At 51.7% G+C, this 23,532-nt stretch overlaps 1 protein-coding gene across 5 annotated transcripts in view; it reads right to left on the reverse strand.

Annotated features, from left to right (window-relative positions):
* Positions 1-23,532, reverse strand: part of SPECC1 (sperm antigen with calponin homology and coiled-coil domains 1) — a 238,825-nt gene that overhangs the window by 177,613 nt on the left and 37,680 nt on the right. For 2 of the 5 annotated variants that reach the window (XM_021066293.1, XM_021066298.1), the window contains exon 1: positions 9,645-9,798. The exons of 2 other annotated variants lie outside the window; for them this stretch is intronic. The gene's annotated coding sequence lies outside the window, so the exon portion shown is untranslated. Of the gene's footprint in view, positions 1-9,644; positions 9,799-23,532 lie in introns of those variants that run through there. One more of the 5 variants, XM_021066295.1, reaches the window with a different exon arrangement.

The following is a 23,532-nucleotide window of genomic DNA, read 5'->3' on the forward strand; positions in this document are numbered from 1 at the left end:
GCAGAAGGGAGTAGGAACTGGAAGTTGTAGTTGGCAAAAGAGCAGGTTGGCTATGTCAGGCAGGGTCACCTCCCTTTAGGAGAAGCAGGGGTCTGCCTGGCAGATAACTGAGCTAGTACTCAGCAGAAGATTCCAGACTGCCTGGCTTCAGATTCCATTTCTGGGAGACCTCAGAGTCTAATTCAGTCTTGTTTTGGTGGCGTGGGGCTTAGCATAAGTGACTCCATTTTGGACCTCTTGTTTGTAACATTATAAAATTAAACATGCACCTATGATACAATACAATCCAGTGACCCCACGCCTTCGTCGTTACCCAAGAGAGAAGAAAACCTGTGCCTGACGGGAGCCTGATTCACAGACTGGGTGCTGATGAAATAAAACTCTTATTTTAGGGCAAGACAGGAAACCTTCAAACACACGCTTTTGCTATGCCCTTTGCCCCCCACCCCACTAGTGTGCATTGCGAATATGCATTTTGTGTTGACCTGACCTCCCCGAGGGCAGAAACGTCCATTCAGACACAATAATCAATTTTTCTCCTGGCAACAGGCCTGTGACGCCTCAGAAGATGAAATTCCTTTCTCAGTCCTCAAAGAGGGCACGATGCCCTGCTGCTCGCCTTGGACGGGCAGACGTCTTTGCTGGACGTGATGTTCGATGCCGGTATATTCTTTCCCGGGAAAGTAACGACCGGGGCAGAACAGGCTGTTCTGACAACCTGGGGAGATACGGGGCTGCCCGCGTGGGAGTTCTTCGCTTAAAACGTACTCATAACTTGATGACATCACCAGCGACGCTGCTTGCATTCTGCCCATTTTATAACCTCATTGCTCCTTATGTCCCTAACCGCGAGACTGAGCCCCAGACGAAATGAATGATGAGGCAGCTGGGAACGACGGACCCAATACATGGTTTGAGACCAGTGATCGAAAGAGTGTAACTAGGTGTGGGAAGAAGCCACAGGAAGGACCCTGCCGGGCTAGCAGGACAGGCGGCCCAAGGCTCTGGGCCACTGCGAACGGGGCCCGGTCCCGTTACAGCACCCGGAGTGGCCTATCACCGAAATCCTCGCCTGACCCAGGAACCATCACTCCCAAGCCCTGGGACAAAGGCGTCACTAAAGACCGTCCCAACCTCAGTGGGAATTAAGACAGAAGGTGAGGAGTTCCTGTTGTGGCTCAGTGGTTAACAAATCTGACTAGGAACCATGAGGTTGCGGGTTCGATCCCTGGCCTCGCTCCGTGGGTTAAGGATCCGGCATTGCCGTGAGCTGTGGTGTAGGTTGCAGACACGGCTCGGATCCTGCGCTGCTGTGGCCCTGGCGTAGGTTGGCGGCTACAGCTCTGATTAGACCCCTAGCCTGGGAACCTCCATAAGCTGTGGGAGTGGCTCAAGAAAAGGTGAAAAGACAAAAAAAAAAAAAAAAAAAAAAAAAGACGTAAGGCGAGACGACTGCAACATGATGAACGTTGCTCAGCGTCCAGCTCTGCACGAACCCGGTCATCGGCCAGTGCAGTCGCCGACCCACAAGGTACCCGGGAAGGAATTCGGGGCAAAGACCAGGATGAGGCACCTGTGCTCTGGGAAAACCAGCAGAAGCAGCCCTCAGACAGTTAGATATTCGCAGGAGGGATTTTTTTTTATGAACCCGGATTCTTGCATCTTCCCGTATTTAGAAAAGTGCTTTAAAAATAAAAAAAGCACCCCGTTTGCCAAAATCACATATGTACCGCATCCGCTTATCTCTCGGGAACAGTTTTCAGAGCCACCTGAGAGGCCAGCTCCCACCTTATAATCCTCACGTTGTCGCGAATAAAATTGCCATTTCTTAGAGTGACTATTGATTAATGTTTTCACCGACAGCGCAGAACAGCAAAAACTGGAAACAGCCGACGTGTCTCCAGGTCGGGGGTTAAAGTGGTGTGTCCACTCACTGAGTCGCGCAGGAAAAAGGAAGGGCTCGGGCAACACGCAAAAAAGCGGCTGAGTTTTAAACGCATTGTGCTAAGTGAAAGGAGTCAGACTCGAAAGGCTTCTTCCTCCTCTGGGTTTGCATTTACACCCTGTCCTGGAAAAGCAACCCTCAGGGACAGACCTCTCGGACCAGGCAGGGCTTGTTTCAGCGCCTGAGAGCCTGAGGAGGGGCTGGAGGGCCTTCGCAGGTGGCTCCGGGGGCGGGGCGGCCGCCAGACAGGCCCCTCCCACCAGCCTCAGGGAAGGGGCGGGGCCTGCGGGCTCAGCTCCCCGAAAATCCCTCCGGACCCCACCCTCTGTGCCCCTTCCGCACGTGTCTTTATAATAAGGCCCTTTATACCGAGCCCGCAACGTGTAGGAAAATGTTGCTCTGAGCAGCGAATTAATCGAATCCAAGGAGGGGCTCCTGCAACCTCTGAGCTGCGGTGGTGGGTCAGAAGCCCAGGGGTCGGCCTGGACTTGGGATCCGCGTCTGAAGCGCCGCCCGTCTTGCGGGACGAGGCCTACCCCGTGTCCAGGTGGGCCGCGCGGGAACCCGCGCCGCGTGGCGGTGTGCGGATGTGCTGCTGGGAAACGGGCCGCAGGGGCTGACTGCACAGGAGAGCCAGGGGCTGGGGGTTGTGGACACGCGTGGGCCAAGCTCGCGTGGGCTGTAAGGACACCCTCTCGCCTTCTCGGTCGGAGCCCACCTTCCTTCCCGACTCACGTCCTCTCCCCCGCCCCAGGCTGCGCGTCCCAGCCCCCAGCAGCACCGCCGCCCCTCCCTGCTTGCTTGAGCCGCCTTTCCCACCGTCTCGGCCCCCTGCACAAATCGCCCCTGAGCCCGTGTGACTTCCCCCTGCAGCCTCATCTGACCACCAGCTCCTCACACCCATGAACACCTGGAGGTCTCTGGAGGTGCCTCCACGTCCCGCACCTTCTGCCTGTGTGCCGGGGTCGTGGGCGTCCTCACGGCTCCGCAGCAAATGGTCTGGGGCAAGCCTGACTCACTTTTGCACACACACAGCTTCTTGACCGACGCCTGACACGTGGCAAGAGCTCACAAAGGACCCGTGGCAGGTACACTGGTGTGGTCCGCGCCCAGAAGGACCCACATCGCGGAGGAGTTCAGCCAAGATGGTCTCTTGGCGGTAAGCAAAGGGGCCCGGGGGGGAGGTGTCGCTGCACGGCTACTGCACCCCGAGCTGCACTTCCCAACCTGGCCGGGCAGAATGACCCGCAAGACTGATTAAGACCTCGGGGGCCTGGGGTTCACCCCCGGGGCCCCACTTCAGTGGGTCAAGGGTGAGTCCTCCTGCTTCCAACTGTTTAATAAACTCCCAGGGTGGCTCTGAACAGCCAAGCTTGGGACCTGCCCCCCTAAACAGCACCCCCTGCAGACTCATTCTCAGGGGCTGGTAAAAAGGCAGCTCTGAGAGTCTGTCTAGAAGATGCACACATACACACACACACACACACGTGCGCAGGCACACAGGCTCGCACATACATGTGTATACATATATACACGCATACACACACATACAAATGCACACACATACACATACACACCATATACACAGATACACACATTCACACACACATACACACACACATACACATATACACACATATAAAGTACACACACATACACACCAGATACACAGATACACACATTCACACACATACATACACACTCGTACACATGTATACACACATATACAGACATACACATACACACACCATACACACGTTCGCACACAGACATGCAGATACACACATACACAACATGCACACACACATACGCACACGTGACTGGATCATGAATTCTAACACATCCACACCCGGCAATAAAGAGAAAGAAAGCCCTAACACACAGAGCGAAACACGGGAGAACCTGAAAAGGGTCTTCACTCTGAGTGAAGAAGATCAGACACAAAGTACTACACACGGCGTGGCCACGGATAAGAAATTCTGGAGGAGGCAGAATGAGGAATGACAGACCACTTTCTACAAAACAATCAGCAAGGCCCGCTGTCGGGCGCAGGGACTCTGCTCAGTGCCCTGCTGTCGGGCGCAGGGACTCTGCTCAGTGCCCTGCTGTCGGGCGCAGGGCCTCTGCTCAGTGCTCTGGAACGACCGACCCGGGAAAGGGCCTGAAGAAGAACGGGTGTACGTGCACCACTGAATGACGGCTCAACGCCCGGGCCTGACACAACACTGCCGACCAAGCACACGCCAAGACCAAAGAGAATTACACGAAAACACACACCAAGAAGGAGAGCGACAGGAAGCGGAGGAGGCTCTGCCTGGGTTCAGGGGTGGGGGTGGCGCCGGGCACAGGGCCGTCTGCAAAGGGACGCGAAGGGAGCTTTGGGGTGAAGGAACGGCTCACACCCCGGCTGCAGCGGTGGTTCTGTGCGAGGACGCGTTTATCACAAAAGTCATCAAATCACACGTTCGAAACGGGGGCATCTGCGGAGGCCCAGAACCCGGGCCCTGATGACAGAACGGCAGCCCGTCGTCTCCCTCCAGCCCACACCCGCCAGCCGCAGGTCCTGCCCTGAGATTCCAAGTCGCTCTAGATCTTCCTCTGCTCTTGATTCTCGGGGCCGCACAGCATCGCTAGTTCCCTGCCCAGAGCCAGGGCCACGGCCACCGCCAGCCACCACACTGCCAGCACAGCAGACTTTCCAAACCACAGACCAGCCCACCACACACACACACACACACACACACACACACACACACACTCACACACTCGCACACTGCTGCTGGAAACCCGCCTGCCCGCACCCCTTTCAGGTGAAGACACTGGGCAGAGAAAAGTCGGCCCTGAACCCGGACTCGCTGGCGCACCCACGAGGCAGCTGGGGGTGGGGGAGCACCCTGCGGGGAGAGGAGCCCCGCTCACGGGCTCCTGGTCTGGGTCAGGGCACTGCCAGCTGGTCCCAGGGAAAGCAGGGGTGTCGGGCAGTGCTGTAGGAGTTCATTCCCAGGAGAGGCGCCACCAGCACTGAGTCAGGGAGGGAAGCCTGAGCCACCGCCCTGGCGACAGGTGACTGGGGCAGGGGGAGCCCAGTGGCAGGAGGGGGCAGGGAAAGGTGTGCTGGGCGGAGGCGGGAGCCCAGACCCAAGCCTGGGGACCTCCAGCTGCAGCACAGAGGCACGAGGAGGACCGGCACGGGAGCAGCCGCTCCTCCCTGGGGACCACCAGGGGATGCCCAGGGCTCCGCAGCCCAGAGCCATTAGCCCTCGCCACAGGAGGCGCCCAGCCCGCAGGGGGCGCGCCAGGGCCCCGGGAACGCTTCCGTTCAGACCTCATAGGTGACGCCGAGACAGGCCCCAGGGGCAGTGGGTACCAGGGCGGGCTCAAGCCCCCAGGCTCGGAAAAGACTTTTATCTACAGCCCAACCCTCCCCAGCTACTCTGAGGCTCCCCCAGGGGACCACCAGCCAGGCTGCTCCAGCCCTTCCCGTGATGAGGCGGCACTGCAGCCCCAGGGGTGGCTCAGGCTGCCCCAGGGACCCTCCGTCTCCATGACGGTCCCAGGTTTGTGGCTCACCTCCCTCTGTGACTGTACAACATAAGCAAATACTCCCCATCTCCCCTCCTTTCTCTCGTCTCTTTCTTGGGGCATCTCCCCTGAATTCACTGACAGTTGAGTCATTTCTCCTGCTGAAAAGCTAAACCTAATACCTTTCCTTCCAAAGTGATACCGGAAAACTGACTAGCATTATTTTTTTTAACCATCCCTGTGGCATGCAGAGGTTCCAGGGCCAGGGATCAAACCCGTGCCACAGCTGAGACCTGAGCCACAGCAGCAAAAGTGCCAGACCCTTTCCCCACTGAGCCACCAGGGAACTCCAAATATTTTTTTAGGCCAGTTTAAGTCTACCTTCCACGTCATGCACCGAAGTAAAAACTAAAAGGAAATAAATCCTGTAAGAGAAGATACCTTGGATCTCCAAAGTAAGAAGACACAGTCAAAAATGGAAAGAGCTGACTGCGTAAAGCGTTAAATGGCTGTATGGCCTTTGTTTTTGCTGTTGTTGTTCTGTTTTGTTTTTGCTTTTTAGGGCCGTACCCGCAGCATATGGAAGTTCTCGGTGTAGGGGTCAAATCAGAACTGTAGCTGCCGGCCTCCACCACAGCCACTGCCACACCACATCTGAGCCATGTCTGTGACCTACACCACAGCTCATGGCAACGCCAGATCCTTAACCCACTGAGCGAGGCTGGGGATCAAACCTGAGTCCTCGTGGATACTAGCTGAGTTCATTACTGCTGAGCCACAATGGGAACTCCGGCTGTATGTTTTTTTGTTTGTTTTGTCTTTTTGTCTTTCCTAGGGCCGCACCAGAGGCATATGGAGGTTCCCAGGCTAGGGGTCTAATCGGAGCTGTAGCCACCGGCCTACACCACAGCCACAGCAACGCGGGATCCGAGCCGAGTCTGCAACTACACCACAGCTCACGGCAATGCTGGATCCTTAACCCACTGAGCAAGGGCAGGGATCGAACCTGCAACCTCATGGCTCCTAGTTGGATTCATGAACCACTGAGCCACGATGGCAACTCCCTTTTTGGTTTTTTGGGGGTTTTTTGTTTTGTTTTGTTTTGTTTTGTTTTTTGGCTGTATGTTTTTTTAAAAAACTTCTTAAAAAAGTAAATCATAGTCTTAGGAAAATAATTGATGAAACCATTATCTCTTAAAAACATTTGTGAATTATCAAGAAAATTAAAAAGGTGTTAAGATTCTGATAAGTGAGCAAAGGAAGAGAAGGCACAACTTGTAAACAAATGTATGAAAAACTGTTCATTCTGACTCTATTAAAAGAAATGCAAAATTACAAACAAGTGATTCTGTTTTGCCTTTTCCCACCCTTTTTTTTCCCCCATGATACTGTCACTGAAATGGATAAAATTAAACTGGCATCTCACACACAGTGTTGGTACAGAAGCAATCTCGCAACATATACAAAGCACTGTTAAATTTCTTTCATGTCCCTTGACCTAGTAATCCCACTTCTGAGAATCTGTTCTACAGATAATCCCAAAACAAGAGGGAAATTATATGGACAAGGGAGTTACTGAAGTGTCCTTTGTAGCAGCAAACAAACACACACACACACACACAAGCAACCCCATTTTTAAGAACAGGTAACAGTTAAGTAACCAAAGGACAGTCACTCAGTAGAACAATTATTCACCATTGAAAATAATTGCAGGGAGTTCCTGTCGTGGCGCAGCAGAAATGAATGTGACTAGGAACCATGAGGTTGCAGGTTCGATCCCTGGCCTCGATCAGTGGATTCAGGATCCGGCGTTGCTGTGAGCTGTGGTGTAGGTTGCAGATATGGCTCGGATCCCGCGTTGCTGTGGCTGTGGCTGTGGCTGTGGTGTAGGCCGGCAGCTGCAGCTCCAATTCCATCCCTAGCCTGGGAACCTCCATATGCCGCGGGTGTACCCCCCCAAAAAAATTGGGAAACTAGATAACAAGGACCTACTGTACAGCACAGGGAACTATAGTCAATGTCCTGTGATAAATCAGAATGGAAAAGAATATGACAAAGATTGTGTAAATGCATACAACTGAATCACTGCTGTGTGGCAGAAATTCACACAACATTGTAAATCAACTATGCTTCAATAAAATAAACTTTAAAAATACTAATTATGGAGTTCCCGTCGTAGCGCAGTGGTTAACGAATCCGACTAGGAACCATGAGGTTGCGGGTTCGGTCCCTGCCCTTGCTCAGTGGGTTGACGATCTGGTGTTGCCGTGAGCTGTGGTGTAGGTCGCAGACACGGCTCGGATCCCGCGTTGCTGTGGCTCTGGTGTAGACTGGCGGCTACAGCTCCGATTCGACCCCTAGCCTGGGAACCTCCATATGCCGCGGGAGCGGCCCAAGAAATAGCAAAAAAAGACAAAAAATAAATAAATAAATAAATAAATAAAAGAAATAAATAGTCTTTAAAAAAATACTAACTGTGGAACTAATAACATAAAAAGTATGCTGTAAAATTTGATCGTACAGGTAGGAGAGAAAGAGAGAAACTTTTAAGTTGTTTTAGTGCATGAGGTTGAGTCACTCTTTCCTATGATTCTAAACTTACTCCGCATTTAGAAGGACCGCGGTCCAGTCTGGCAGACCTCGGCCGACCTCGGCGGGGTTAAAGGAGCTGCCTGGGCCTCGGTCTCCCCACCTCTGAAGCCCGAAGAGCCTGCACGTGGGCGTCCTGCAGGGCAGCTGTGGGCATCAAAGGCGAGGATGGAGGGTGGAGGGATCCCGCCGCCTTGCCTGCTGCAAGGTAGGCACGTGAAAACGTTATTTTTATCCTTTTAAAAAATATTAACGTGTTTGAAAAATGAAATTCAAACAGAGGGAAAGATACTTCCCACGTAGAGGTTTTCCCCAAATGAAAGGGCGGCAGAGCTGCACTATTGGCACCTCCTGGACCTCTGTGGGTGTCTCCTGGTGACACAACGCTGTGATCTGCGTGTAAACTCACTTGGCAAAGGAGAGATTAAGGGAAGTGAAACAGCCCCTCAAGTCGCGACCCACAGAAACAGGCGCAGGCGGAGCTGAGCTTCAGGAACAGACTCTTGGTCAAAGGAGTTCCTGTGTGTCTCCAGCTCCGCATCCCCATGCGGGGGAGGCGGCGGGGAGCAGGAGGAGGGGGCACGCATTTCTCCAGTCAAGTTAAAGGATGGGCTTCCCACATGCATTCCTGAGCTAAACGTTTTATTTATGTACCTAGGCCCCACCCACATCATATGGACGTTCCTGAGCCAGGGATGGAACCTGCAGCACAGCAGTAACCTGAGCCACAGCAGTGACAATGCTGGGTCCTTGACCCACTGGGCCACAAGGGAACTCCTAAACGTTTTATTCTAATAAGAGACTGGACTCAGTGGGGAAAAGGGCTGCAAACCCCCAAACTTCATTTCTTGCTGGCGGCGGTGGAGACCAAGCAGCTTGAGCCCTTGGCCGGCGCGGGGGTGAGAGGGGTGGGGTGAAATACCTTCTAAACAGAAAGCAGCTAACAAGCAACTTCCTAGAAGAGCCTCTATCTCTGTCTTATCTTTGAAACTCCGCCCAGAGGCCTCCCCAGCACAAGGTGCGGCCCAGACACCGAGCGCGGGGACCTTCTGGGGGGGGGGGCCTGCGAGGGGGGAGGGCGCGCTCCGGGGAGCGGGTCTTGGGGGGCGCCCCAGAGCTCTGGGACGAGGACCGGCTCAGCGGGCGCCCCCAACGCGGGGTTTCTGCACCCCTCCCCCCGCCCGGGGAAGAAGGCGCAGCCCCCGCCCCCGGGCAGGGCCGGGAACCCCGGGCCTCCACGCGGCCCGCCCCTCGCGCCCACCCGCGGGGGACTTTTTTCCTAAGCCCTTGGGGCTTTAACCTGAACTTGGCGTCCAGCAGCCCTACTTGGCAAGACGGAAGAAGGGACAGGCAGCGAGAAAAGACCATCTTCTCAAGCCGTCGAGGCGTCTGAGGTTCGTCGTCAGCGCCCCCCGCCCTCAGCCCGGGCCCCGCCCGGCCCCCGACCTGCGCGCCCAGCTCGTTCGGCCCGAGAGCGGCAGCGCGACGCGGGAGCGCGGCGGGCGCAGCCGGGGTTGCGGGAGGGCGGCGGAACCTCTTCCCGGGCTTCTCCATCCCCTTCTCAGTCAGGCGCCGACCAGGTACTTACGGCAAGACCTTCCGCGTCTCCGGCTTCTCGAGGGCGGCCGACCTCAAACTGCAAGCCCGCCGCGCTCTTCTGGGGTTTGGAGGAAAACCGCACGCCGGGCGCGCGGAGCACTGAGCATTTGAGCAACGCTCCGCTCAGGAAGCAGGCGGGCTCTGCTCTCCAGGGCTCCTGACGGCCTCCCCCGCCCCCCAACCAAGTGCAAACTCTTTCCATCCTACTAGATCGGACTTCCTTCAAACCGCGCTGAGACATCAGGATTTAAAGGTGCAGGCTGGCTCGTTTCTTGCTGATTGCTCCAGGGGATATCAAACTGACACACATATGCACACGCACAAATCCAGTCTGGTCTTGGGAGGTGGGTCTGCCCTGAAGCCTCAGGGGCTCTCCCTTGCCACTGGTAGAACGTTCTAGGTGGCAGAATGTTCTAGGTGGGGTGGGCGAGTCAGGGGACAAGCAGGTGGTTATGAGCAGACTCCAGGGATCTCGGGAGGTATGGTCTCCAAGGCGCTAGTAATTTGCTGCAATTTCTTTTCATTCTAGAAAAATATTTTCAAACCTCATTTTGAATGCAGACTCTGACATCAGAAGCACATTCTCACAACAGGTGGCCCGGAGGCCCTAGTGAGGAGATCTCTTGCCACAGCGGCAAATGTAAACAAGCCACCTGTGCTACCCGTGCTGCAGACACTCACCGAGGACCCAAGTCATCAGGGACCTTTGCCACGGCCCCAAGCTGGATGTCAGCTGCTGGTGACTATACAGCCACAGCCGTGTGAGAAGCAGCCTGATAGGCCGACAGGGCAGGGAGCCCTGACTTGGCAGCTGCTGTGGGTTTGCAGAGTTTCAGTGGGGCTGAGTCCCTGCGTCCAGGGCAGCCTCGTGCTCACCCCCAGACGCTGCCATTCTCCTCACAGACCCGCACAAAGGAGCTCTGGTCACACAGCTTAGAGCTGCCCTCTGCGAGGGGTTGGTTATAATATGGCCCTGGGCCGCCCCGGCAATCGCTGCCACCTTTGGTGGCCCTGCCTCTTTGTCTTCAAGAAAGCCAGAGGCACAGTGCTTGGGACCCGCTCTCACTGAGGGAGCCCCACCCCACGGTCCTCCACCACTCCGCCCGGGGCTCAGACGCAGCAGGTGCCTCCGGGGCTCTAAGTGGCGGAACTCCATTCAGCCAGCGAGCAAACGTGCCAAGTAGCAAGACTGGGGGTGAATTCGGGCTGGCTTTAAGCCAGCCAGACCCAGAGCTTCAAATGCCAGCAGGAACCTGTGTCGCCTCACCTCCCGGCTCTGCCTTCCCGCGTGCTCGTCACTCAGACACAGGTGCTCAGGGGACGGGAGAGCCTTCCAGCACTATTCCAAGATCCGAGGTCTGGCATTCAACAGCTCAGAAAAAGATGCCTCAGAAAAGAACCCCAGAGTGACCCGCTGTCCACCCGGGGGGGGGGGCAGGGACCTGGCTGATGGGCAGCCCCACTAGTTCTGAGAACAGCAGTTCCCAAAGGCGGAGCGGGGGAGAAAAAGACAACGGCCGAGGAGGTGGACGGACACACAGCCTGGGCTACCCCCCTGCCGCGGGATGTTACTTAGCTCTGAAAAGAAAGCGGGCACAGAGGACCACACTCAGCATGTGTGTATACGGATATAACTGAATCACTTCGCTGTGCAGCGGAAGTTAACACCACATGGTAAATCACCTCTACGTCGACAAAAAATAATTGATTAATTAAAATGCTGGACAGACAGAAAAGTACAAGCTGGTCACCCCCTGTGCCTCGGATGATTAAGCCTTTCATGTGATTGTGTCTTACTTCCCCCGTTAGATGGCAGAGGTATTAATAGAAGGCTAACACAAATGTTCACCGAGATTATCTCTGGAATAATCATTTATTTTTTAAATTCACATTGCATCTTTTTTTTTTCTTTTGTCTTTTTAGGGCCACACCCATGGCATGTGGAGGTTCCCAGGCTAGGGGTCTAATTGGAGCTACGGCTGCCCGTCTACACCACAGCCACAGCCGCACCAGATCCAAGCCGCTTCTGTGACCCACACCACGGGTCACGGCCACGCCAGATCCTTAACCCACTGATCGAGGCCAGGGATCAAACCCGCCACCTCATGGTTCCTAGTCGGATTCGTTTCCGCTGTGCCATGACGAGAACTCCCCACATTGTATCTTTTAAATTTTCTATAACAGGTAGGTATTAAATTATGCAAAAAAATAATTAAAGTATTGCATGCTAAACAAATATATATATAAAATATCTGTGAATAAGCCTGGTAAGAAAATTGTGGTTGTCTCAAAAAACTGCAGTATTTTACTAAATGACAAAAAGGATTGGTTGGAAAAATTATACCATGATTTTCCAATTAGATATTCATCATCCACAAAATAATTTTTATAAATGTGTTGCAATTTTTATAAATGTGTTGCAATTTTTATAAATGTGTTGCAATAAAAATTCTAACAGGATTAGACGTGTGGAGAAAATGCTTCATAAAATTATGCTAAAGTCCATCTGGTAAAACTGTTCATTCGCCTCGATAGAAGAAAATGCTTGAAAAAAAACAACGAAAGGGGATGTACTCCACCCGACATGAAAGCAGACCAGGAGAGGAAAAAAATGACAACGGGCAGGAGTAGAAAGAGCAGCGAGGATCCTAAAAGCCCAAACACAAGCACGCGGACGACAGTGAGGACGGCGTGACCAACGCGAGGACAAAGAATGGACTGCTTCTGAGGACGGCGTTGGGAAACCTGTCTGGTCATAACGCAGAAAAAGAGAGGAGAGAGAGAGAGAGAGAGCGCGCGCGATTCCTACCTGGCCTATGTACCCGAATGCATTTTGACGGAATAAAGATTTAAGTGGAGAAAAAAGGTGCTTGATGAGAACCAGAAGAAAACAGAGAAGAACAGATACCTTAACAAGATAAGAAAGGCCTCGGAGCCCACATGCAAAGGCAGAACACACCAACAGATTTGACTACTTGAACATCAAAAAAACTCTGCAGGAGTTCCCGTTGTGGCTCAGAGGGAATGAATCTGACTAGGAACCATGAGGATGCAAGTTCAATCCCTGGCCTCGCTCAGTGGGTTAAGAATCTGACGTCGCAGTGGCTGTGGTGTAGGCCGGCAGCTGCAGCAGCAGCTCCGATTACACCCCTAGCCTGGGAACCTCCATAATGCGGTAGGTTCGGCCCTAAAAAAGCACCCCCAACACACAAAATAAAACCTCACGAAAACTCCAACTGCTCTTGTCACAGAAACTGATGGGTTAATTCTACAGCTCATACGGAAATGCAAGGGACCCAGAATAGTCAAAACACTTCTGAGAAAGGAGAAGCAAGCAGGAGGACTCACACTTCCCAATTTCAAAACTTACTACAAAGCAGCAGCCATCCAGGCCACATGACAGTGGCATAAAGACAGACATACGTAGGTAAACAGAACAGAACTGAGAGTCCAAAAATGTACCCACACATTTATGGGCAGTTGATTTTTGACAAGGGTGCCAAGGCCATTCAAGGGGGAAAGAATAGTCTTTTCAACAAAAGGCGTTGAGACAAGTGGATACCCACATGCAAGAGGAGAGAGTTAGACCCCCACTCACACCACAGACAAAAATGATCTCATAATTGAGAGCTCAAAGTAGAAACCTCTCAGAAGAAAACATAGATACAAAACTTCAAGACCTGGGATTAGGCATTGTTTTCTCAGCTGTTACACCAAAGACACAAGAAACCAAAGAAAAACTAGATAAATTGGACTTCACAAAAAATAAAAACATTTGTGCTTCAAAGGACATCATCAAGAAACTGAAAAGATAACCCATATAATGGGAGAAGATATTTGCAAACCATATATGCGACAAGGGTCTCTTACCCAAATAGAAAAGACAAATAACCCAATTACAAAATGGGGCCAAAGATCCAAACAGACATTTCTTCAAAGAGAATGCAAAATACACAAAAGGCTGATGAGCACATGAAAGATACTCACCATGAGGCATCAGGGAAATGCAAATCAAAGAAGCTGCAGTGAGATACTGCTTCACATCTGCTTGGATGGACAGAGCCAAACAGACAGACAATAATAAGTGTTGGCAAGGATATGGAGAAGTTGGAAGCTGCACACACTGTTTGTGAGAATGTGAAATGGCACAGCCGCCATGAAAAACGAATTGACTTTTCCTCCAAAGGGAAACACGGAGTTGCCATTATGCCCCAGAAATTCCACTCCTTGGTATATACCCCAAAAAACTGAAAACAGGCTTCCAAGCAAAAATCCGTCCATGAATATTCACGGCAGCTCTCTTCACAACAGCCAAAATGTAGGGAAAAAACCCAAATGCTCGTCAAGAGGTACGGCAGACATGATGTGTAGATCCGTATGATGGAATATGATGCACTGGATAAAAGGAATGAAGCAGTGGCACAGGCTACAACATAGATGACCCCTGAAAACGTTATGGTGAGTGAATGAAGCCACATCGAAAAGGCCACATGCTGCATGATTGCATTCGTATGAAATGTCCAGAACAGGCAAATCCATGAACACAGAAAGCCAGTGAGTGGTTGCCATGGGAAGAAGGGGGGCTAAGAAGGGGGAGTGACTGCTCATGGCTCCAGGGTTCCTTGGGCAAATGTTCTGCAACTTTTTTCTGGCCTTCCCACCACAAACAGATGTTTCTTGGCTGGGCATCAATTGACCCAAGCTGCTCCAGTGACAATTCCAGATCCTCAACCCACCTCGCCACCTGAGAACTTCAAAAATGTTCTGGAATTTGATAGTAGTGACTATTATACAACTTCGTCAATATACAAAAAAATTACTGTATCATACACTTTAAAATGGTGAATTCTCAGATGGCCAACAAACACATGAAAAAATGCTCAACATCGCTGATTATAAGAGAAATGCAAATCAAAACTACCATGAGATACCACCTCACACCAGTCAGAATGGCCATCATTAATAAATCCACAAATAACAAGTGCTGGAGGGGCTGTGGAGAAAAGGGAACCCTCCTGCACTGTTGGTGGGAATGTAAACTGGTACAGCCACTATGGAGAACAGTCTGGAGATACCTTAGACACCTATACATAGAACTTCCATATGACCCCACAATCCCACTCTTGGGCATCTATCCGGACAAAGCTCTACTTAAAAGAGACACGTGCACCCGCATGTTCATTGCAGCACTATTCACAATAGCCAGGACATGGAAACAACCCAAATGTCCATCGACAGATGATTGGATTCGGAAGATGTGGTCTATATACACAATGGAATACTACTCAGCCATAAAAAAGAATGACATAATGCCATTTGCAGCAACATGGATGGAACTAGAGAATCTCATCCTGAGTGAAATGAGCCAGAAAGACAAAGACAAATACCATATGCCATCACTTATAACTGGAATCTAATATCCAGCACGAATGAACATCTCCTCAGAAAAGAAAATCATGGACTTGGAGAAGAGACTTATGGCTGCCTGATGGGAGGGGGAGGGAGTGGGAGGGATCGGGAGCTTGGGCTCATCAGACACAACTTAGAATAGATTTACAAGGAGATCCTGCTGAATAGCACTGAGAACTTTGTCTAGATACTCATATTGCAACAGAACAAAGGGTGGGGGAAAAATGTATACATGTAAGGATAACTTGATCCCCTTGCTGTACAGTGGAAAAATAAAAAAATATATATTAAAAATAAAAAAATTTTAAAAAAGGTGAATTCTGTGGTATGCGATTTATATCAATTTCACAAGTGGTCCTGTAAAATAGCTGATGATCTGGAACAATGATGACAATATACTTAGTGGAAAATATGATGGTAGATGGTTATACGGTAGAAGCCGTGGTTACAACAGGCAGAGAAGAAAAGACGTAGAGGAAAATCTGTACATTAAAAATGGTTATTCTTGGCACCTTGTTGAAGATGAGCTGACCATACAGCTGTGGATTTATTTCTAGAATTGCTATTCTGTTACATTGGTCAGTATGGCCGGTTTCATGCCATGATGTTTTGATTACTATAGCTTTGTAATATATTTTTGAATTAGAAAGTGTGATGCCTCCAGTTTTGTACTTTCTTCAAACTGATTTGGCTAGTCATGTTTTTTGCAGTTCCACCTGAATATTACAATTGCTTTTTGTATTTCTGTTTTTAAAAAACAGAAATACAAAATTGGGATTTTGACAGGGGTTGCATTGACTCTCTAGTGGGGAAAATTAGCTATCCATACGCAAAAGAATGCATTCGGACTCATACCATACACAAAATAAACTCCGAATCGACGAAAGACTTAAGTATAAAGACCTGAAACCATAAGACGTCTAGGAAAAAAAAAACATAGGTGAAAAGCTTCATGGCATTGGTCTCGGTAACTAACGATGTCACAGATCTTAAAACAAAAGCACAACAAACAAAAACCAACGTAAACAAGCCAGACAACATTAAACCCGCCCAGCTGCCCAGAAGCAAAGGAAGCAATCAACAAAGTGAAAAGGCAACCTACAGAGTGGGACTTAGTATTTGCAAAGTATATATATGAGAAGGGGTATAACTCCTACAACTCCATAGTAAAAAATAAATAAACAAACAAACAAAAAACCCCCGTATTATCCAATTTAAAGTTAGGCCAAGTGGAGTTCCCACTGTGGCACAACAGCAGCAATGGTGTCTCTGTGGCACCAGGATGCAGGTTCAATCCCCAGCCCGGCATGGTGGGTTAAAGGATCCAGTGCTGCCACAGCTCAGGGGGAGGCTGGAACTATGGGATCTGGTTCCTGCCTTGGGCCCTCCACACGCCGCGGGTCGGGGCCAGAGGAGAAAAAAGAGCAAGGACGGGCCAAGCACTCAGACATGTCTCCAGAGAAGACAGACAAATGGCTAACGAGGAGATGCAAAAATGGTTAACATCGCTAATCTCGGGAGAAATGCAAGTAAAATCCACACGTGCTGTCACTCGAACCATCCGGATGGCTTTTCCTTAAGAAAACAAAAGACACGTGCTGGTGAGGATGTGGAGACGGTGGAACCGTGCATGTCGTTGGTGAGAACCTAAGTGCAGACGCTTGGAAAACAGCATCGACAGTACCGCTGTCCCTCCGTAGTCTGGGGGCATTGGTTCCAGGACCGGCCCCAGACACCAGAACCCACGGACACTCGAGACCCGCCTCTGCAACCTCTGTATCCACGGGTTCCACGGCCACAGACTCCGCCACCCAGGGATGGAGTATCACGTTTCCATCCGCACTGAGCTGACGATGTGGAAGCTGTGAATACAAAGGGCCAACCGTCCATTTATTTTAAAAAATCTGCACATAAGTGGACCCACACGGTTCAAATCCACGTGTAAGGGTCAACTGCAGAACTGTCACGTGGTCCTGTAATCCCGCTTCTGGTTATTTAACCCAAAGAACTGAAATCGGGATCTCGGACGTAACACCCTCTGTTTACCGCAGCACACGTCACAACATCCCCTAACGTCCCCTGACGGATGAGGGAATAGGACGTGGTTTGTCCACACACGGGAGAGCCTCGGCCTTAGAAAAGGAGGAAAGCTGGCAAACACGGGACAACCAGATGGCCTCTGAGGGCATCACGCTCCGCCAAGTAAGCCCGCCCCAAAGGAACAAACACCGCACGACTCCACTTGCGGGGCGGACGGTCAAAGCCACACGGCCCCAGGGCAGAGCGGGGGCAGCCAGGGGCTCAGGGGCTCCCGGTGGGGATGAGGAGCTATCACCCAGCGGGCGTGCAGTTTCAGTCTGGCAGGTGGGTAAAAAGCTCCAGAGCTGCTCCCGGCAAGTGGGCACCCGTGACCCCAAACCGTGCGCGGTACACGTGCTTGCTCAAGAGAGTAGGTCTCAGGTTCGGGGTTCTTATCGCGGTAACATAAACGTTTGAAAAATAAATTCCCAAAAGGGGGATGTTGTCTCTGCGTGCTGGAATGGTTCTAATTTTCTTTGCGTTTTTAAGATGTTTCTACATTAGTTGCAATGAACACGTGCTCCTTCAGTACAACAACAATTAAGCAGCCTGATGGCTCTGCCTCTATTCGAACCTTGATGGCTTACAATGCAGGAAGTTCAGTGTAACCCAAGGAAGGCTTTCTTTCTTTTCTTTTCTTTTCTTTTTTCTTTTTTGGGATGCACAAGTTCCCAGGTCAGAGATCGAACCTGATCCACAACAGCGACAACGCCAGGTCCTTAACTGCTAGGCCGCCAGGGAACTCCAAGGCTTTCTCAATTGTGGAAACAAGTAAACCCTGGACAGGTTCCTCTGCAGGGACCGAGAGCCCCTCCGCCTGGATTCCCTCGGAACAGGGGGAGTGACGGACTGCACTGCCACGGCCAGGGGACCGTTGGCACGGAGTCTGCGTGGCCCGAGGGCGGCCCCACTCCCGGGATGGAACTGTGAGTCCAAACCAGCGCGGCAGGAAACCTCGGTGCCAGCAAAGCGCATAAGCGCCTCCGCGGGAACCTGCCAGCTCTCCACAGAACAGAATTTACTAAACCTCAGCCGAAAATCAAAGCCTGAAAATGTTCTGTTTGGCTCTTGGAAAAGAAATGCATCAGCCCTAAAAATAACTAGGACGAAGCCCAAAGACGACAGCGACGCTGCATGGGACTTAAACCGATGCTTGACGCGTTTTGGCAAAGACCGTCAGGACTGTGGGGTCCTCGGATCCGTGCGTCAGAGCCGGGAGCTGCCCCCGGGGGTCCGGGACGACACCCGAAGAGGGGCCCCCGCCCCCGGGCAAGGTGCAGCAAAACATCTCCCTGGGTCTCTACGCTTCACCTAGCCAGCATCCGCGCCAGTTCTGCTGCGGGAACCCTGGCATAAACAGAAACTGTTTACCCGAGGCCTCGGCGCCCCTAATCAGGCTAACCTGCCACAGACGCTCCCCGACGGAAGCCGACGTGTAGGAGCGCCCTGCTCTTCTCTGCAAACATCGGTAAAGCCTGACTCCAAACACTCATTCCTCCTAAGAGGCCCTTGACTTTCATGTTAACCAAACCATCTCTTTAGACGACTTTTTAATTTGGTTCTAAAGCCTAACATTTCACTGTAGGAAATTACATGGAGAGGAGTGATTACAGAGGGAGGCTGGGAGAGGGGTGGTTAGTGAGGCTTGGCTTTCTCCGGCCTCTGACGCAGGGGTCACTTGGCTTCTCCGGCCCCAGGGAGGCGCAAAGGCCAGGCTCCTTCTGTAAGTGCTCGGCTGGGAGAGGTTTGCCAGCTCCAGAGCTACCGTATCTTGCTGTCATTTCATCAAAAGCACTGCCATGGTGCCTGATGAATTCACACGCGCCAAGAACCCTGGAGAGGTCAGTGTCGCCAGGTGGCTCCAGGGCCGGACCCTCCCGGCTGTCCTCGTGGCAGGGACCACCCTCTGCCTCGAGAGCCACACACCTGCCACCCGCACCGCGCCTCTCTTCCTGGCTGTGTGCGGATGCTGAGTGAGGCTATGCATGTGTTTGAATTTGCTTAATTAGCCAGGAATAGGAAAGCAGAGACTCTTTTGGCTTCAAAACAGATGTTAAACTAATTTGGGGAAAGAACAAGAGCCCCAGAGCAGCAGAGGAATGACTCAGCGCTGGTCCCCGCGAGTCCCGTCATCCTCAGGGAGGCGCCCGTGCACCTGACTCCCGCATCAGCACTCTGACCCTGAAAGACCCTCCCTAACGTCCAGCCGCCCCTCTTTCAGGGGTCCCCCGCCCACCTCCCTCCCAGCCCGGCTTGCTTGGTCACAGGGAGCTGAAGCCCCTGCACCCCTCCTGTCTCAGCTTCCCCCCACCGCAGGTGTCACAGACTCGCTGTCCAGGCTGAACCCCAAGATCACCCCCCTCCACCAGGCGCCCCACCGGCTCTCTGGATGCCCCTCCCTGGGCCCTGCCCAGCAGCCGCCAGAGCACTCGTGTTTCTTTGTTTGCATTTTGGCCCCAGGAGGGAACCATGCAGACTGAAACCCCGGAGAGCACGCACGTGGCCCCCACTGCCCCCCAGCAACCGATTTATTCCCTCTGACTGGCTTCCTGTTGACCCTTCCAGAACACATTCCTCCTAAGACTTTCTCCGTTAACTCAGCCTCGAAACGCTGCTCTTCAGGGCGGCCTCATTCACAGGGCCGACTGACGGCCCTCGGAGGCCTGACTTGTTTCTTCCTGAATCTGAACGGCCTGCATGGGTGGTGGGGAGGGGAGCGGGGGCCGGGGGATGCTACCAATCTCTCTCCCAAACCCCAACAACGACCTCGGAACCTCTGCTCCCCGCTTCCCGTGCCGCACAGAAAGGAGAAGGAAGGAGAAATGAGAAAAGAAAAAGCAGCAATTAAGGAAACAGAAGACATATTTAATGGTCCAGAAGATTCATAAACCTCAAAGCTGATGTTTGAAAGGGACTGGCAAGATAGACCTTCTGGCCAATTTAATCAAGGAAGGGGAAAAAGAAGGCATCCAAATTAGAAACAAGAAAAAGCACATAATTATATGTAGGGGTTTGTAAACTAGGCAAAACAGATCATTTTCCAGGAAAACATAGATTACCAGAATTAACTCGAGGAGAAACAACAGTCCCAGTGAAAAAAAGGCAAAGGGCAGGAAAAGGCAATTCACCAAAATTCTAAAGACGGATAAACATGAAAAATGCTTACTCTGCCCGGGATCCAACAAACACGAACGAAAGCCCTGAGATGCTGTGGGCCCGCATTTTGACAGGGATACCCACAGGAGCACACGCGCAAAGACGAGGAAGGGCACCTCGGGAGGAGAAATGAATAAAGAAACAGCGGCAAGGCTTTTCCTGGCGCACCGCACCGCGGGCCCCGGGAGCAGCGGGAGGAGAGGGCGGACTTTGCGCTCTGCACTCCCTGGGCTTCCAGGTTTGAGTCTTTGTGCTTCGTGTCTGATACCTGGAAGGGTTTTTGTGTCTTCTGTCTTCATAGGGCCGCACATGGAGGGTCCCAGGCTAGGGGTTGAATCAGAGCTGTAGCCGCCGGCCTCCACCACAGCCACAGCCACGCGGGATCCGAGCCGCTTCTGCCACCTACACCACAGCTCCCGGCAACGCCGGATCCTTAACCCGCTGAGCAATGCCAGGGATCGAACCCGCCACCTCATGGTTCTTAGTCGGATTCGTTTCTGTGGCACCAGGACAGGAACTCCTACATCTGAAATCTTTAACATGGAATTTCTAAACCCATACGCACAATGATTAATCCCACAATTGTTACATTGGAGAACAAAGTACTTCAAAAACGAGGACATAGACTTAAAATAGCTTATTGATCTGAAACATAATAGGTAAGAAAAAGGAGAAATAGAAAATAAGCAGCAAAGAACACACTGTATCTGATATAAAAGAAACCCACACAGGCACAAAACATCAGCTCCATGAGGACAGAAACTCTGCCCCATGCTGCTCGCTGCCCACGGAGCTGCCCGCGGAGGGCACCTGGTAGAAGCCTGCTGAATAGCATGAAAGAAAAGTGGTGCTGGCATGTATCCAAAGGTCCTCTGGTACCAAAGGAACAAATGACACGGTTCTGTCCACCTGCCCCAGACACATCTGAAATGTAAGCTGATTCCTTCCCCCGAAATCCTGTCCCACGACACAGCAGTTTGAAATGTGCACCTGCGCTGGTCACTTCTCTGCAGCCAGCCTTCGGTTAAGAGGATGTGGTCCACCCAGGTTAGTCGGTTACTGTTTTGTCACCATATAGTTTCATCACATGGGTTACGTGTGTTTATCTTTGTTGTTACAATTCAGTTTTCACCTCTTTTTTTTTTTTGTAGCATTCTATCAGTTCAGAAATTCTGATACAGCAAAGTGCTTCAAGGAAATAGGAGAGTCATGTTGAGAGTATAAATATGACTCAACAGTTGTGGGGCCGCTGGGGAACAGGACCGAGATGCGTGCCAGAGGGGCGCGTGTCCTGTGCGGCGTGATGTGCCACACGGCCAGGGAAAACAGGGGGTGCGCCCAGGAAGCCCAGCAGCGGACACTGGAAAAGTGGAAGTCAGGGGGCCGGTGGTACACTTGCTCCTGACGCCAGGGCATTTTAGTGCTTTTATGAAGGTCCCAAAATAGTGGCAAAACCCCCACGCATGCCTCCCAGGTCCCTTTCAAGCAAAGCACAGTGGCCTCTTTGGTGACCGACCAAGTTCTTCCCCAAGGGCAACGTGATAAAGTTGCTCAGTGCAAACCCGACAGATGCCAAAGGGAAACTGCGGAGGCCTCATTGCACGTGGCACTCCTCAGAGGCAAGACCAGTACAGGACAGACGCGAAAGGGACATTTTCCAGACCCGCACCACTTAACGATCCGTGTGTCTTGGTCAGAGACGAAAGAGAACAAGAAGTCAGTGAGATTCCTCTGCGAACACGCGCTCTGAGCAAACTCCCGTGCACGCCACGTGCAAGAGGAATCGCCGGGGACTTCGGTGCGGGGTTCGAAGCTGCGCTTTTTAAGTGGGAGCTCAGAGTCGAGGGCCGAGGTGCACAGTGGAGCAGCCGGGACTCTAGACAGGGGCAGGGCCCATCCCAGGTGCAGCCAGGGAGGGAAGGACCCAACCAGCCACATCACACGTCTTTTCCTGGCATGAGAGCTGACAGTTTAAATTCACAATCCGACCTTCATTCAGGACTGAGAAAGGGGTAAACATTTTTAACTCAGCTGTAGTCGCGGATGACCTGTCTCTTCAGCGTGCAGCACTGCGGGTTTGTTTCTCCCCCATGGTATTTCTAATGGGGAATGATGGGAGTTCCCTGGTGGCACAGCGGGTTAAGGATCTGGTGTTGTCACTGCTGTGGTGTGGGTTCGATCCTTGGCCCAGGAACATCCACATGCCGAGGGCAGGGCCAAAATATATTTAAAAAATAAATAAAATGAGGAATGAGGTAAAACTATTTCATGGAAAACTGCATGACACTGATGCTGATGAAAACGGGTTTCTGCGATTTCGGGTGACTCACAAAACAGTAGCTTGGTATCAATATGACTGAATCTTACCCAGAAATCATGACTGTTGATGCTAAGACGATAGGATACCCTGATGGGACCAAACTGATGGGCGGCTTGGTCTCCGTGACGCTGCCTTCCCCAGTCGCTGACTGTCCTCTTTACAAATTAAGGAACTTTTTCCTCTGTCATTGGCATATTTGAAAACTATACCGGAATGCTGCAAAGCAATATAAAGAAGTGTTTTTGTGACGGCTGAACTCTCTCCTGCATGAGATGGAGCTGCAGATCAAGAAGGGCTCAGGGAGTTCCCGTCGTGGCGCAGTGGTTAACGAATCCAACTAGGAACCATGAGGTTGCGGGTTCGGTCCCTGCCCTTGCTCAGTGGGTTAACGATCCGGTGTTGCCGTGAGCTGTGATGTGGGTTGCAGACTCGGCTCGGATCCTGCGTTGCTGTGGCTCTGGCGTAGGCCAGCGGCTACAGCTCCGATTAGACCCCTAGCCTGGGAACCGCCATATGCTGCAGAAGCGGCCCAAAGAAATAGCAAAAAGACAACAACAACAACAACAAAAGAAGGGCTCAGAGCTCAAGTGGCTTTACCTGCAGAGCTAAGGCGTCTGGACTTGATAAGCCTGAGTCAGTGAGGACGATTTAAGCAAATTCACATTTTAGAGCGACTGCTTTGACGACAGTGTGGAGGACAGATTAGAAGGGAGTAAAGCTAGAAGCCAGAAACCTGTTAGGAGGCAATTTAAACAGTCTGGATGAGAAAGAGTAAAATAAGAGAGTGACATAGAAATTCAGGAGAGGCTAAACCAACAGATGCCTACATGGAAATAAGACGGCTTGATCACCAGCTGGATCTGGGGGAGGAAGGAGGTATTACTTGGTTTGGGAACAATTTGCTGAGACTGCG

This window comes from Sus scrofa, chromosome 12 (assembly GCF_000003025.6).
Source record: "Sus scrofa isolate TJ Tabasco breed Duroc chromosome 12, Sscrofa11.1, whole genome shotgun sequence".
In the NCBI taxonomy this organism is placed as follows: Eukaryota; Metazoa; Chordata; class Mammalia; order Artiodactyla; family Suidae; genus Sus; species Sus scrofa.